This window comes from Bubalus kerabau, chromosome 10, assembly GCF_029407905.1.
Source record: "Bubalus kerabau isolate K-KA32 ecotype Philippines breed swamp buffalo chromosome 10, PCC_UOA_SB_1v2, whole genome shotgun sequence".
Taxonomy (NCBI): domain Eukaryota; kingdom Metazoa; phylum Chordata; class Mammalia; order Artiodactyla; family Bovidae; genus Bubalus; species Bubalus kerabau.
The window spans coordinates 18,653,543-18,668,837 of NC_073633.1; positions in this window are offsets into that span (position 1 = coordinate 18,653,543).

A 15,295-nucleotide genomic window follows, 5' to 3' on the forward strand; every position below is an offset into this window, starting at 1 on the left:
GGACCAGATTAAATTAGTGAAATGTTTTAATTACAGAATATTTGAAAAGAAGCACAGTCCATTATCTTTTAGCATATATGAATAGCAAAGATACTGTGCTATTGGTAAACTGAGTTTGAAAAAAAATCATGTATATGTGTACAATGTGTCCTAAACATAAATTCATCAGTATAAATTACTGAGTTTTTACTATTCTAAATGGGAAGCTGAAATCTTTGTCAATAAGAGGATTTCTTGAAAGTGATTGCCATTTTCAGCAAGTTTTGGGGAAAAGCATACATTTAACCATAAAGCTATCTTTGTGAGAGAAATGACCCATTGTTTAATATTGAATGTTGGTGATGGTTTGAGAAGCAAACTCAACTAAACATTTAGGAGCACATTACTGGATGATGATAATTATCTCCTTTTATATATTACCTATTTTATACTGGTTTTAAAGAAACTAAATGATGTTCAGTGGCAAATTGTGCTTTCTGCTTAACTACTTTTCACTATCTACTTACATTTACCTTCTGTTGAACACATTGTTGGCTAGATATGGACTGTATTAGAAGCTCCATATAAATTTTTTAATTATATCTTTCCAACAACACCATGTGGAGAAATACTACTACTGTCCTCATTTTACATATGAGAAAACAGAGATTTAGTGAAGGTATCTCACCCCATGTCTCAGGCTGAATGAAATTTGAGATTTAAACTCATTTACCACAAATTCTGGGCTTCCCATTTGGAGCTAGTGGTAAAGAACTGTCTGCGAATGCAGGAGACACAAGAGACGCCAGTTGGGAACATACCCTAGAGAAGAGCATGGCAACCCACTCCAGTATTCTTGCCTGGAGAATCCCATGGACAGAGGAGCCTGGAGGGTTACAGTTCATAGGGTCACAAAAAGTCAGACAAGACTGAAGATACTTAGCACACATGCAACACAAATTCTATTAATAGCATGTTTTATAGAAATCAGTCCTGAATATTCATTGGAAGGACTGATGCTGAAGCTGAAGCTTCAATACTTTGGCCACCTGATATGAAGAACTGACTCATCGGAAAAGACCCTGATGGTGGGAAAGATTGAAGGCTGGAGGAGAAGGGGACGACAGAGGATGAGATGGTTGGATGGCATCACCGACTCGGTGGACATGAGTTTGAGCAAGCTCTGGGAGTTGGTGAAGGACAGGGAAGCCTGGTGTGCTGCAGTCCATGGGGTTGCAAAGAGTTGGACACAACTGAGCAACTGAACTAAACTGAAATAAAGTAGAAAGTTCAGTTTCACTTGTCCCAGATTGTGTAAGGGACTTACTCTTTTATAACAAATTCTAATGTGTTGCTTAAAGCATAGAAAGATAGTTTAACTTACACGTGTTTCTTGCTCATAACATAAACTTGGGCAGCTGACAGCATTGTGAAGCATCACAACTACATGATCAAATAAATCAGAAGAGAAAGTAGCATCAGTAGAATTCTACGGGGATAGATCTGTAAGGTGGAGGATGATGATAGGTATGTGTGGGAGAATCTGGAATATGGGAAATCATGCCCCACAGTTTCACTGGGAAGATGGGTGTTAAGAAATGGGAAAAGACTTCCAAGAGGATGTAGAGTAACCTAGGAGGAGTTTGGGAAGCATTACTTCAGCTGTATCATTCCAAGAATTGCAAGCATCCTATTTTTCAAGTATAAAAAGATGTATTTTATCCTAAGTAATATGTTAGTTATCATCTTCTAGCTTTTAACAATTAATAATCATTTTTATGCCACCTTTCTTCAGAAGAGCTCAAAGCACTTTGCATTTGTTATCTCATTAATTCCTAAGACTGTCCCTGTGGGGAAGGTAATAAGTATTTTAACATTTAAATGTTTAAGAATTTCTCAAGCATACATTAATTATACCTCCAAAAATGTGAATGTTCATTAGTTTTGTTTTACTGTTCCTCTGGCTTTAATGTGCATAACACATTTGTTCAACTCTTTAAATGTGTTAATCATAGTAAATCTTATTTGGAAAACTAGAAATTAAGTTGCCAAGATAATGTGAGGGTAGAGGTTGCAGGGAAGGAGGAAGCATTTGACTTCACCTTTCTCACTGAAAGAAGTTTGGTCCAATGGGTGGTAAATGCAGATGAAATGAATGTGCAGTGACTCTTTTGTATCTTTTCTGTATCCCATTCTTTTCAAAAAGTGTACCTCACAAGGGTAGGGCTATGTCTAAAAGCAGGAGGCAGATTGAGCTACTATTTCCGTCTTTGTTTTTTGCTAATTCTGTTGAACAGAATACTGATGCATTCTATTAAGAGTTACATCCCAAAGAGTCACAGGATAATAAGGACTAGAAACCTGTCTCCCCAGCCCTGCCTTTCTCTGAACTGGCCATACTTTTCTCAACTTTCTAACTAGAAAAATGACCTGCTCCTTAGGGAAGCAGTAGAGATTAACTGACCAATATTGGGTAAGTGTTGTAAAGATGAAGCATTCTGCATAAATGTTTAAGTATCATTATTACATTGCAACTTCAAATTGAAGTTCTAACTTTGAAATGTGATTATACACTTCCCAAGAAAGCCCTTTCATAACCACATATATAGGTTTATTTTTCACTTTAACAGTCTAACTCATGGTTATGAAACTTTATTGCACTTGATGGAGGGCCCTTGCATTTATTAGTTTTAAACTGCTGGTTTCTGGAGTATTTATGTAAATGAGGGAAAGATACCAAAACAGTAAATAATAAGCATGTCACTGCTGCTTAAAAATCTGTTGGTAAAAACAAATTTTGTTTTGTTACACGAAAACCCTAAAACATAACATGGAAAAATAGAGCTTTGGCGTCTATAAGTGTGTTTTGGTTTGGGGGTTTTATGATGGTGGTTCCCCTTCTAAGCATTCCTTTTCCATTCTGTAAATATTTTGTCTCACTTCCACATTTTCCACATTTATCATCATACATATCATATATGTGTGACTGTATACATATATGGAGAGAAAAAGAAGTGAGTAAAATGCTACATTTTAAGATTTTTTTTATTTAACAAAATGTTAAAAAGTATACCAGATGGCTAATTATAGCTCCCAGAAACAAAAGGCCACACCTAAGTTTATTGCAGTTGCCTCATAAGGAATGTTATGATAAAATCATGGTTCCATAAACTTGACAACAAAACAGCAACATAAACTTCAAATTGAAATTCAAATTTTGATTCACTTAAAAATTCATGCCACTTTGCTTCCCAGTGTGCCATGTGCTAAGTTGCCTCAGTCGTGTCCAACTCTTTGGGACCCTATGGACTGTAGCCCACCAGGCTCCTCTGTCCATGGGATTCTCCAGGCAAGAATACCCGAGTGGGTTGCCATGCCCTCTTGCAGGGGATCTTCCCAACCCAGGGACTGAACCCAAGTATCTTCTGTCTCCTGCATTGGCAGGCAGATTCTTTACCACTGGCGCCACCTGGGAAGCCCTTACCTCCCAGCAGAGGACACAAAATACTTCTTTTGCAGTCATTAAAAAACTCAGAATTTTCTAACAACATATTCTTTATCTCCAGGTTTTCTTTCTACTCATTATCTTGGGTGGTTTTTTTCCTCAAGTTGAATATCTATATCCATATTCCCAAGTCAAAAAGTTATATATCGAGACGTGGCGCGCGCAGGCCGCAGTTCAGCAGCGCCCGCCCAGCCGAGGACAGTTTGGGGGACCGGGACCGCGGCTCCCAGCACCCAACAGCGCTGACGGCGAGCCTTTCACGGGCGCGTGATGCCTCGACTCGGCTGCCGCCGTCAGCATCTCAGCCCCCAAATAGTTAAAAAAAAAAAAGTTATATATCATTTGCAACAGCAGTGAAAAATCATAAAGTTCTAAATGTTCAACAATATTCTTAAAAATTATGGTTAAATAAAGGACCTCTGTTCAGTCATTAAAAAAAATCATGTTCCTACACTTAATGTATGATCCAGCCATTCCACTTCAAGTTATTTACTCAAGAGAAAAGGAAACATATATAAAGACTTATACATGAATGTTCACAGCAGCTTTATTTGTAACAGCCTTAAACTGGAAACAACCCAAACATCTATCAACAAGTGGATAGACAAACAAATTGTGGGATATCCTACAGTGAAATACTACTTAGCAATGAGAAGGAGTGAACTGTGGAAAAACTTAAAGACATGGATGAATCTCAATGTAATTTTGCTGAATGAAAAAAATTTAATTAAAAAAGTACATATCCATTTACAAAGTATTCTAGAAAATACAAGCTACAGTGTCAAAAAGCAGATCAATAATAGTGCTCAGGGGTGGTAAGTAGGTAGTAGGGAAAGGGAGGATTACTAAGGGGCAGAAGGAAAATTCTGGGGCTTCACTATATTGATTGTGAAAACGACTTCCTAGGTGTCAAAACTTATCAAGTTGTACTCCTTTAGTACATGCAGTGTTTGAATGTCAGTTATACCTCAAAAAGTTGTTTTTAAAAAATCATCTACTAGGAGAATACACTACATTAGAAGAAAATGAAATATTTATTGCAAAGTAAAAATGCATATTTTAAAACGGCCTGAAAACTGACTCCAAATTATGACTTTTAAAAAATGTGTGCATATATGTATATACACACACACACACACACAATACTGTAAGGATAACCCCCCACATGTTAATAGTGCTTACTTCTTAATGGTGGGGGGTTTTCTTCCTGTATTTTCTGTCTTATAATGAACCTGTTTTTAATTAATGGAACAAGTGAAACAATCTAATTTGGGGGAGGTTGGGAAAGCAAAATATGAGTTTCTTCACCATAAGTTCTACTATCCAAAGTGATAATGAACTTAGGGACATCGCCTGGGAATACCATAACCAGCTCACAGCTCCAAGTTCACAAAGCTGTCACCAGATAGTAATAGCCTGTTCCCTAGCACCATGGTTGGAGAAGGCAATGGCACCCCAATCCAGCACTCTTGTCTGGAAAATCCCATGGATGGAGGAGCCTGGTAGGCTACAGTCCATGAGATCTCGAAGAGTAGGACACGATTGAGCGACTTCCCTTTCACTTTCATGCATTGGAGAAGGAAATGGCAACCCACTCCCGTGTTCTTGCCTGGAGAATCCCAGGGACGGCGGGGCCTGGTGGGCTGCCTCTATGGGGTCGCACAGAGTCGGACACGACTGAAGCGACTTAGCAGCAGCAGCAGCTAGCACCATGGTAGGGTATTCTAAGCTTAATACCCTTAGTCTGAGTATTCAAAAATTCAAACCATGACTTTTCGGAGATACCTACTCATGTAAAGAGAGATGCATAAAAGGACGAATTCTTCTGGCACCTGCACCTGCAAATGTTTGGAGGAACAGATAGTGATTAGGAGGCATTTGTAGTTTCTAAACGGGTATGGAATATATATGGGCTTCCCAGGTGATGCCAGTGGTAAAGATCCCACCTGCCAATGCAAGAAACATAAGAGACTCTGGTTAGATCCCTGGGTCAGGAAGATCCCCTGGAGGAGGGCACAGCAACCAACTCCAGTATTCTTGCCTAGAGAATCCCACGGACAAAGAAGCCTGGAAGGCATGGTCCACGGGGTCACAAAGAGTCGGACACAATTGAAGCAACTTAGCACAGCACAGAACATGGAATATATATATATATATATATATATATATATATATATATAAAAAACATCTGCTGTAGATTTAAATGTCTTAATGGATGTTAGTTCCAATTCTTTCTTTAATGGACAAGTAATTTCTCCTATCTATTTCTGGCATGTAAAATAAGAAAGTAGAATTGATATCTAAGCTTCCTCCTAGTTCCAATGTTCTATGATTCTATGCCACCATCGTTAAACTATCAAGAGGACTACATTTTATGTATCACACAAGGAGGTGATTTTTTCTCCCAGTTTTCTCTTCCATCTACTGGAAATAATGGATGAAAAATATTTTGCAACTTAGTACAGCCTCTTAAGTGCCCTCATCAACTCTTCAAAAGAGATGTGATTTTATTCTTTAATTTTTATTTATTTATTTTAGGCTGCACTGGGTCTTCCGTACAATGTGCAGGCTTCTCACTGCAGTGCCTTCTCTTGTTGTGGAGCACAAGCTTCAGAGCACAGGCTCAGTAGTAGTGGCATAGTTGCTTAGTTGCTTAGCAGCATGTAGGATCTTCCCAGGCCAAGGATCAGACCTGTGCCTCCTGCATTGGTAGGTGAATTCTTAACCACCGCACCACCAGAGAAGTCCAAGTGATGTGCCATTAAGTGGTTATAAAATATTTTATAATTTAAAATAGTTCATTGAAATGCTAATGATTTTCTCTTGGAAGGAATTTTTTGACTAAAAATTGTATCAAGCCAAATATGTGCTTGAGACCAGGATAATGTCTTTCATTTTGGGGGAAAACCATCCCCAAGAAAAAAATGCAAAAAAGGCAAAATGGTTGTCTGAGGAAGCCTTACATTAAATAGCTGAGAAAATAAGAGAAGCAAAAGGCAAAGGAAAAAGGGAAAGATATACCTATCTGAATGCAGAGCTCCAAAGAATAGCAAAGAGATATAAGAAAGCCTTTCTTAGTGATCAATGCAAAGAAACAGAGAAAAACAATAGAATGGGAAAGACTAGAGATCTCTTCAAGAAAGTTAGAGATACCAAGGGAACATTTCATGCAAAGATGGGCATAATAAAGGACAGAAATGGTATGGACCTAATAGAAGCAGAAGATATTAAGAAGAGGTGGCAAGAATACACAGAGGAACTATAAAAAAAGAGATCTTAACCCAAATAACTGTGATTAACTGTCATTAACCCAAATAACTGTGATGGTGTGATCACTTACCTAGAGCCAGACATCTTGGAGTGTGAAGTTAAGTGGGCCTTAGGAAGCATCACTACAAACAAAACTAGTGGAGGTGATGGAATTCCAGCTGAGCTATTTCAAATCCTAAAAGATGCTGCTATTAAAGTGCTGCACTCAATATGCCATCAAATTTGGAAAACTTAGCAGAGGCCACAGGACTGGAAAAGGTCAGTTTTCATTGCAATCTCAAAGAAGAGCAATGCCAAATAATGTTCAAACTACCAAACAATTGCACTCTTTTCACATGCTAGCAAGGTAATTTTCAAAATCCTTCAAGCTAGATATCAACAGTACATGAACAAAGAACTTCTAGATTACAAGCTGGATTTAGAAAAGGCAGAGGAACCAAAGATCAAATTGCCAACATCCATTGGATCATAGAAAAAGCTAGAGAATTCCCCAAAACATCTGCTTTGTACTAAAGCCTTTGACTGTGTGGATCACGACAAACTGGAAAATTCTTCAAGAGATGGAAATACCAGACCACCTGACCTACCTCCTAGAAACCTGTATTCAGGTCAAAAAGCAACAGTTATAACAGGACATAGAACAACAGACTGGTTCCAAATTGGGAAAGGAGTACGTCAAGGCTGTATATTGTCACCCTGCTTATTACCTTATATGCAGAGTACGTCATGCAAAATGCTGGGCTGGATGAAGTTCAAGCTGGAATTGCCGGGAGAAGTATCAATAACCTCAGATATGCAGATGATACTACCCTTACAGCAGAAAGCGAAGAGGAACTAAAGAGCCTCTTGATGAAGGTGAAAGAGGAGAGGGAAAAAGCTGGCTTAAAACTCAACATTCAAAAAATGAAGATCATGGCATCTGGTCCTATCACTTCATGGGAAATAGATGGGGAAAACAATGGAAACAGTGACAGACTTTATTTTCTTGGGATGTGGATGGTGACTGCAGGTATGAAATTAAAAGATGCCTGCTCCTTGGAAGAAAAGCCATGATGAAGCTAGACAGTGTATTAAGGAGCAGAGACATTACTTTGCCTACAAAGTTAAAGCTATGGTTTTTCCAGTAGTCACGTATGAATGAGAGAGAGATGAGTGAGAGTTGGACCATAAAGAAAGGTGAGTGCTGAAGAATTGATGCTTTTCAAACTGTGGTGTTGGAGAAAACTCTTGAGAGTCCCTGGGACTGCAAGGAGATGAAACCAGTCAATCCTAAAGAAAATCAACCCTGAATATTCATTGGAAGGACTGATGCTGAAGCTGAAGCTCCAATACTTTTGCCATTTGATGTGAAGAGCCAACTCACTGGAAAAGACCCTGGTGCTGGGAAAGACTGAAGAAAGGAGGAGAAGGAGATGACAGAGGACAAGATGGTTGGATGGCATCTCTGATTCAATGGACGTGAGTTTGAGCAAGCTCTCGGAGCTGGTGAAGGACAGGGAAACCTGGCATGCTGCAGTCCATAGGGTCTCAAAGAGTCGGACATGACTGATTGACTGAACAACAACACTTTCTTGCACTAAGCTCTTAGATATTGCAAATTACCTAAAGTAATGAAAACATTTTATTCTGAAAACATTTTTATCTAAACTGATGTAATGAGTACCTCCTGTATCAGATCTTAGTGCAAATAGGTGGGATAGAAATGTGAATAAAAGCTTTAAATGTCCCTGTATAAACCAGAGCATATCTTCTTTACATATCTACTTTGCATCCCTGGTGGCTCAGATGGTAAAGAATCTGCCTGCAATGCAGGAGACCCGGGATCAATTCCTGAATCAAGAAGATCCCCTAGAGAAAGGAATGGCAGCCCCCTCCAGTATTCTGGCCTGGGAAATCCTATGAACAGAGGAGCCTAGCATGCTACAGTCCACTGAGTTGCAAAGAGTCAGACATGACTGAGTGACTAACACTTTCACTTTCACTTTTGTAACAGCGAGACAAATAACTAGAGTACTATCTCTGAACTTTTCTTTAACTTGTATCTTGACTTGAAAAGAGGTGGAAGACGTATTTTGTACCATTTTTCTACAAAGCAGATGTCCTCCCTAGGGTTGCATAAATGCTTTGATACCATATTTTAAAAGATTTCCTAAAATGCACTATTTCCTGGGCCACATCCATAAGCTGGCATGCACTGCCTTTCTCAGAAGTTTTCTGACATCCTGGTAGCAAGGCCTGAATAGGGAGCTGAAGGTAGGATGATTCTATACCCCTCTATAAAGCCCACTCTAACTGTTATGGCTAAAACATTTCCTTAAATTTCATTGCCAGGACGGAAATCCCTTTGCTTCCTTCATTCTCATTCATTCCTTCATTCCTTAATTCTACTACCAACTCATAGATTCTTGGCACTAAAACCATGAAAACCAAAACTTATAGATGATGTAAGCTTTTAAAACTACCTATGAGCATTTTTCATAAGATTTCTTTGTATTTCAATATACCTATATTTTAATTTTTCAATTTACCTATGTTTCTAATTACAGAAACATATACTCAGGATAAAACAATCAAATAGGATCATACAGCTTCAAAAAACAAGTAAAAAAAAAACAAACACAGAACACCTTTTGAAAAACAGAAAAGAACAGGGAAGAAATTAAAAAATCAACAATTATTTCACCACCTGGAGATTAGCAACTGTTAAAGATTTGGTGCACATGTGCTGTTACTCCTGCCTGGGCTGCTATTTTTCCTATTTCTTCTGCCTGACACTCTCCTCTCCCAGAAATTTCTGGGGGCTCACTTACTGCATTCATCTGTCACTAGACCAGAGGAGACCTCCCTGACCACCCTTCCTAATTAGCACTCCCTTACTCTCTATCACCTTACTCTCCTTTATTTTTTTTTCAGAGAACAAAATGTGGTATTTAATTTGGAGAAGACTCATGAGAGTCCCTTGGACGCAAGGAGATCCAATCAGTCCATTCTGAAGGAGATCAGCCCTGGGGTTTCTTTGGAAGGAATGATGCTGAGGAATGATGCTGAGGCTGAAACTCCAGTGCTTTGGCCACCTCATGCAAAGAGTTGACTCATTGGAAAAGACTCTGATGCTGGGAAGGATTGGGGGCAGGAGGAGAAGGGGACGACAGAAAATGAGATGGCTGGATGGCATCACTGACTCGATGGATGTGAGTATGAGTGAACTCCAGGAGTTGGTGATGGACAGGGAGGCCTGGCGTGCTGCGATTCATGGAGTCGCAAAGAGTCGGACACGACTGAGTGACTGAACTGAATAAAAGATTTGCCTATTTTTAAATTATCTGTCTCACCCAAAAGACTGTAAGTCTAAAGATACAGTCCAGCTCCTAGAACAGTACCTATCAGTAGAAAGAGTTGCTCAATTTATATATATATATTGATATATATATGAAAAGTGAAAGTGTTAGTCGCTTGATTGTGTCCAACTCTTTGCAACCTCACGTACTGCTGCCCACCACGCTCCTTTGTCCATGGAATTTTCCAGGCAAGGATGCTGGAATGGGTAGCCAACCCCTTCTCCAGAGGATTTTCCCAACCCAGGGACTGAACTCGGATCTCCTGCATTACAGGCAGATTCTTTTACTGTATGAGCCACCAGGGAAACCCATTGATATACACACATATAACTTAATCTTTTATCACATATTGAGTTCCTAGGACTTCCCTGGTAGCTCAGCTGGTAAAGAAGCCGCCTGCAATGTAGGAAACCTTGTTTTGATTCGTGGGTCAGGAAGATCCCCTGGAGAAGGGACAGGCTACCACTCCAGTATTCTTGGGCTTCCCTGGTGGGTCCAGTTGGTAAAGAATCCGCCTGCAATGTGGGAGACCTGGGTTCGATCCCTGAGTTGGGAAGATCCCCTGGAGGAGGGCATGGCAACCCACTCTGGTATTCTTGCCTGGAGAATCTCCATGGACAGACGAGCCTGGCGGGCTACAGTCCATGCAGTCACAAAGAGTCACGACACAACTTAGCACTGCACAGCATTGAGTTCCTATTATACAGTCTTTTATCTTTGTATATAATTTTTAAAATAGGTTATATCAGACATACTATATTGCAGACTGTGTTTTTCACTTAGCAATAAATTACGATGATACATCAGAAATTCTTAGTGTGTGTTAGTTGCTCAGTCATGTCTGACTCTTTGTGAGTGCACGGACTGTAGCCCAACAGGCACCCCTGCCCATGAAAGTCTCCAAGCAAGAATACTGGAGTGGGTTGCCATTTCCTTCTCCAGGGGATCTTCCTGACCCAGGGATCAAACCTAGGTCTCCCACATTGCAAGCAGATTCTTTACCATCTGAGTCACCAAAAATTCTTACCCAGTGCTATTCTAATAATGGCTTAAGGATGTTACTAATTCTCTATTGTTAGACCATCAAGCACATGGGCATTTCAGTGCATCCTTCCAATATACATCATGTTACTCTCAACCAGTTAAGATAGTTATAAGTAATATTAACAATGCCTTATATTCACACGGTACTTTACAGTTCACAATATATTTTTATACGCCATTTGGTCCTTACAATAAACTCAAGCAAACAGAGCAGAAACTCAGAAAGGTTACATTATTTCCCTAAAATCGTAAAAAAAGAACAGTAATAGGGAATCCAGATTCAAACCTAGGTCTATCTGTCTCTGCAGCCTGGGCTCCTCACTTTACGTGATCACCCCTGGTTGAAGCCTTCATTTTACAGATGAGTGATCCATGCTTAGAGAAGGGAGTAATGATGTGACCAGTCACAAAGCTTCTTTAAGAAAGAATACAGGTAAAGTAGAACCCAGGTCTCCTGACTCCCTGTCCAAAGCTCTCTCAACTACATGCTGGGTCAACAAATTAGGGGAAAAAAAACCCAAATTGCTCCATAGCTACAACGGTGACCAACACATGCTGTTACACTTCTCTGAAGATTACTCTGTATATTTGCTCAGTGCTGCGAAGTGCCAACCCGATGACACTTGCAATCCTGAGCTTATTTGATGTGGTTGGGAAGCAAATGAGATTCCAGCGCCCCTGTTGCGCATAGGTGCTCAATGAGCATTTCCTGCATAGTGGGAAAGTGCCCTATATTTACAGTATTTGATCCAGTTTAACAGCAAGATCTAATGTTAAAATTAGCCTTGTAAAAGTTTTCACCCTAGTTCACACAAAAACAAGATTCTGAGATTATGACTAGCAATTTTTCATGAGTTGATTTATCTGAATAAAACCTATAAGGTTTTGAACCATTAAACATTCGATTTAGAAAAAAAAAATCTCAGCATACAGAAGAATAAACTGAGAAATGGAACAGATCTGTTTCTTTTAATAATTATGAGCAATATCTCAAACTCAGCATCCTTAGACCATTGAGCTGTGTAGGATGAATGTGCTAATTAATCAATTACTACCCAACAATGTACCCTGTTTATTTACTGAAATGCACCAGAAATGTGTGCAGAACTGGTAATTATTAATCATCTTCAGTAACAAATATGACTCAAGTTCACCTTCATATAATTAATAGAGCATGTAGTTAGTTTTAACATCTTGCTTTATTAGAAACAGCAAGAAGGAATAAAAAGAAAGAGCTGAAGTACAGTTGTGGTTCACTGAAGTGCTAGCTTGGACTAAATGTGCCTCTGACTCACAGCAGCAGCATTATTCATACCTGTCCAAACTATGGCTAGATGCTCTCTCCATTAAAAACTAAGTTTGTAAAAACCAAACTTTTTAATGTGAATAAAATTTTAGATATACAAAAAAGTTGTAAAAGCAGTCCAAAGAATTCCTACATATTCTCTACCCAGGATCCCCTAATAAAATCCAAGTGTTAGAGCTTGATAACTTGCTTAGAGTTGGGATCTTTGTTTATGGTAGGCAAACGCCTTATTGCATGCCTTTCAATTTTAAAGATATTTCAAAAGTACTGTGATATGCACAGAAATAGTTGTTTAACAACAAATTTTGCAAGTGATTCCATTATGAAAAATAATTCTTTTTTTTTTCTTGAGGATCATAATGTGTGCCCTCAAATTTCCTTTTGAGTCAGCTAGACTCCTGGGTATAGACAGGCCATATTTTGGTTCTATAATGCTATTATTTCCTGTTTACTTACAAATTGTAACATCTAAAGTGTGTTAGTAACTTTTACATCTGAGTCCAGCATCAGATGATTCTTTTTAATTGAAGTCAAACATGAGGTTTTGAATTCTATCAATGTAGGTGCGGGTCCCAGCTCTACTACCTGCCTGCCCTGTGACTGGAGCAGCTTATTGTAACCTCTAACTTTGGACACTCGGTTTCTTCAGTGTGAAGATGAGGAAAATGAAACCCTGATTTGGAATGTTGTTTCAATGAAACAATAAGTAGAAACTTGAATGCATGCTCAGTTGCTCAGTAATGTCCGACTCTTTGCAACCCCATGAACTGTAGCCTGCCAGGCTCCTCTGTCCTTGGAATTCTCCAGGCAAGAATTTCTGGAGTGGGTTGCCATTCTTTTCTCCAGAGCAATCTTCCTGACCCAGGGAGTCGAACCTGAGTGTCTTGTATCCCCTGCGTTGACAGGTGGATTCCTTACCACTGCACTGAGAAGCCCAGTTGGAAAATACTTAGCATGAAATAAATACTCAGTAACTGGCTAAGTATTATTACACTGACATTATGGCCCTCTGCAGCCACTTTTAGCTTAAAAAAATGAAATATGCACAAGTATGCATACACAAATCAAAAGGTATTTCATATAATGGAAACTGAAAACGTAGATTCACATTTTTTAAGTTTTCCTGAAGGGAAAAACTGATAAAATTTAATGCTGTCGAACTCCAGTATTCTTGCCTGGAAAATTCCATGAACAGGGGAGCCTGTGGGCTACAATCCATGGAGCTGCAGAGTTGGACACGACAGAGCAACTGAGCACATGCACACAGTAAATCAAAGGGCTTACCAGGTGGCTCAGCAGTGAAGAATCCTCTGGCCAATGCAGGAGACCTGGGATCAATCCCTGGGTTGGGCAGATTCCCTGGAGAGGGAAATGGCGACCCACCCCAGTATTCCTGCCTGGAAAATCACATAGAGAGAGGAGCCTGAAGGGCTACATTCCATGGGGTCACAAAAGAGTCAGACACGACTTAGTGACTAAACAGTAAATCAAAAACCTGTCCCATCTGAAAATACCAGTGGAATGCCACTTCCAAAACCTAAACTGACAAATCATAAATCAGTGGTAGACCACTGTATTTCTATAATAAAATGATTCAAGGCCCCTTTAAATGGAGAGCCCCCTCAGGGCATCTCAGTATTTGTTTATAGATCATTAACTACTTGACAGTGAGTCTGGAGAGGGGGCATAAAGACTCACAGCTAAAGTGCTAAGAGTCACTGTCGGTTGAAGATCAGCAATAAAGCCAAAATATCTTAGGAATTTGATATGAAAATCTGATTTCTACTACAAAAACGCTCTATGCTATTCGTGAATAAATCTGTTAGTAGGACAAGGCTCACTTTACGAAGCTGAGACTAATACGGGTTTTATGACAAAGTGAATTTACTGGGTCATGTTTTCAAATGCTTCCCCAAACACTGACTACATATTATAAAGATTGTAACATTGAAAACATGCCCATAAAGTGGACTGTGTTATCTACTAGCATAAATCATACTTGGTTTCAAAAAGTCACAAATATGTCTCCTTGCTACTGGATTCTGGCATCCACAGGACAGGAGAATAGCATAGAAATGTTTCCTAATGAGCAGCTTACTGAAAGCTGAGCGACCAGAATTTTGATTCATGTTTCTCGTGTATGATCTTAGATAAGTTTCTTTCCTAGTCTGCAGCTTAATTTCTCCGAATACCAAAATTAAAATTAAAACCACTGACCCTGAATACTACGATTTCCTTTCTCCAACTCCTTCAAACATACTAATTGTATTCACTTTACCCACTTTCAACCCCCGCCCCCGACTTGTTCAACAAATAAGAGTGCCTATCATATGCCAAGTTACTAGGTTCTGGGGTCACAACCATTAACAAAACACACAAAACCCTCTGGCCTTATAAAGTTTACATTCCAGTGGGGTGGGGAAGGCAGGGAGAACTTGAAAGTAGCTTAGACATAGATACTTTTGGAAGAGATCCCTGTACCCACTTTGTTCACAATAAAATGTCTGACCAGAGTAATTCTTCTTGTCACTCTTTGTAACGGCAGCCCCAGCTGCCAGCCAACTCCTTGGAGGCTTTCAGAACATCAATCAATTCCCCAGAAGGACTCAGAAAGATCTAGAAAAAACATAGCAGTTCTTTCCTTTCCTAATGACTCCTGCCATAACTCAGTACCTCCAAGAGAATGATTTTGCATAACACCAATGTATATTGTCCTTCCCAGGTAAGACACAACCATATAGGAATGGAGCAGCAAGCACCACTTGCCACTGATAGAAATGGGAAAAATGAATGAGCATCCTTCCTGTTGTAGAGATAACTCACGCACTTCCTCTGGTGCTGAGCTTGGCTTAG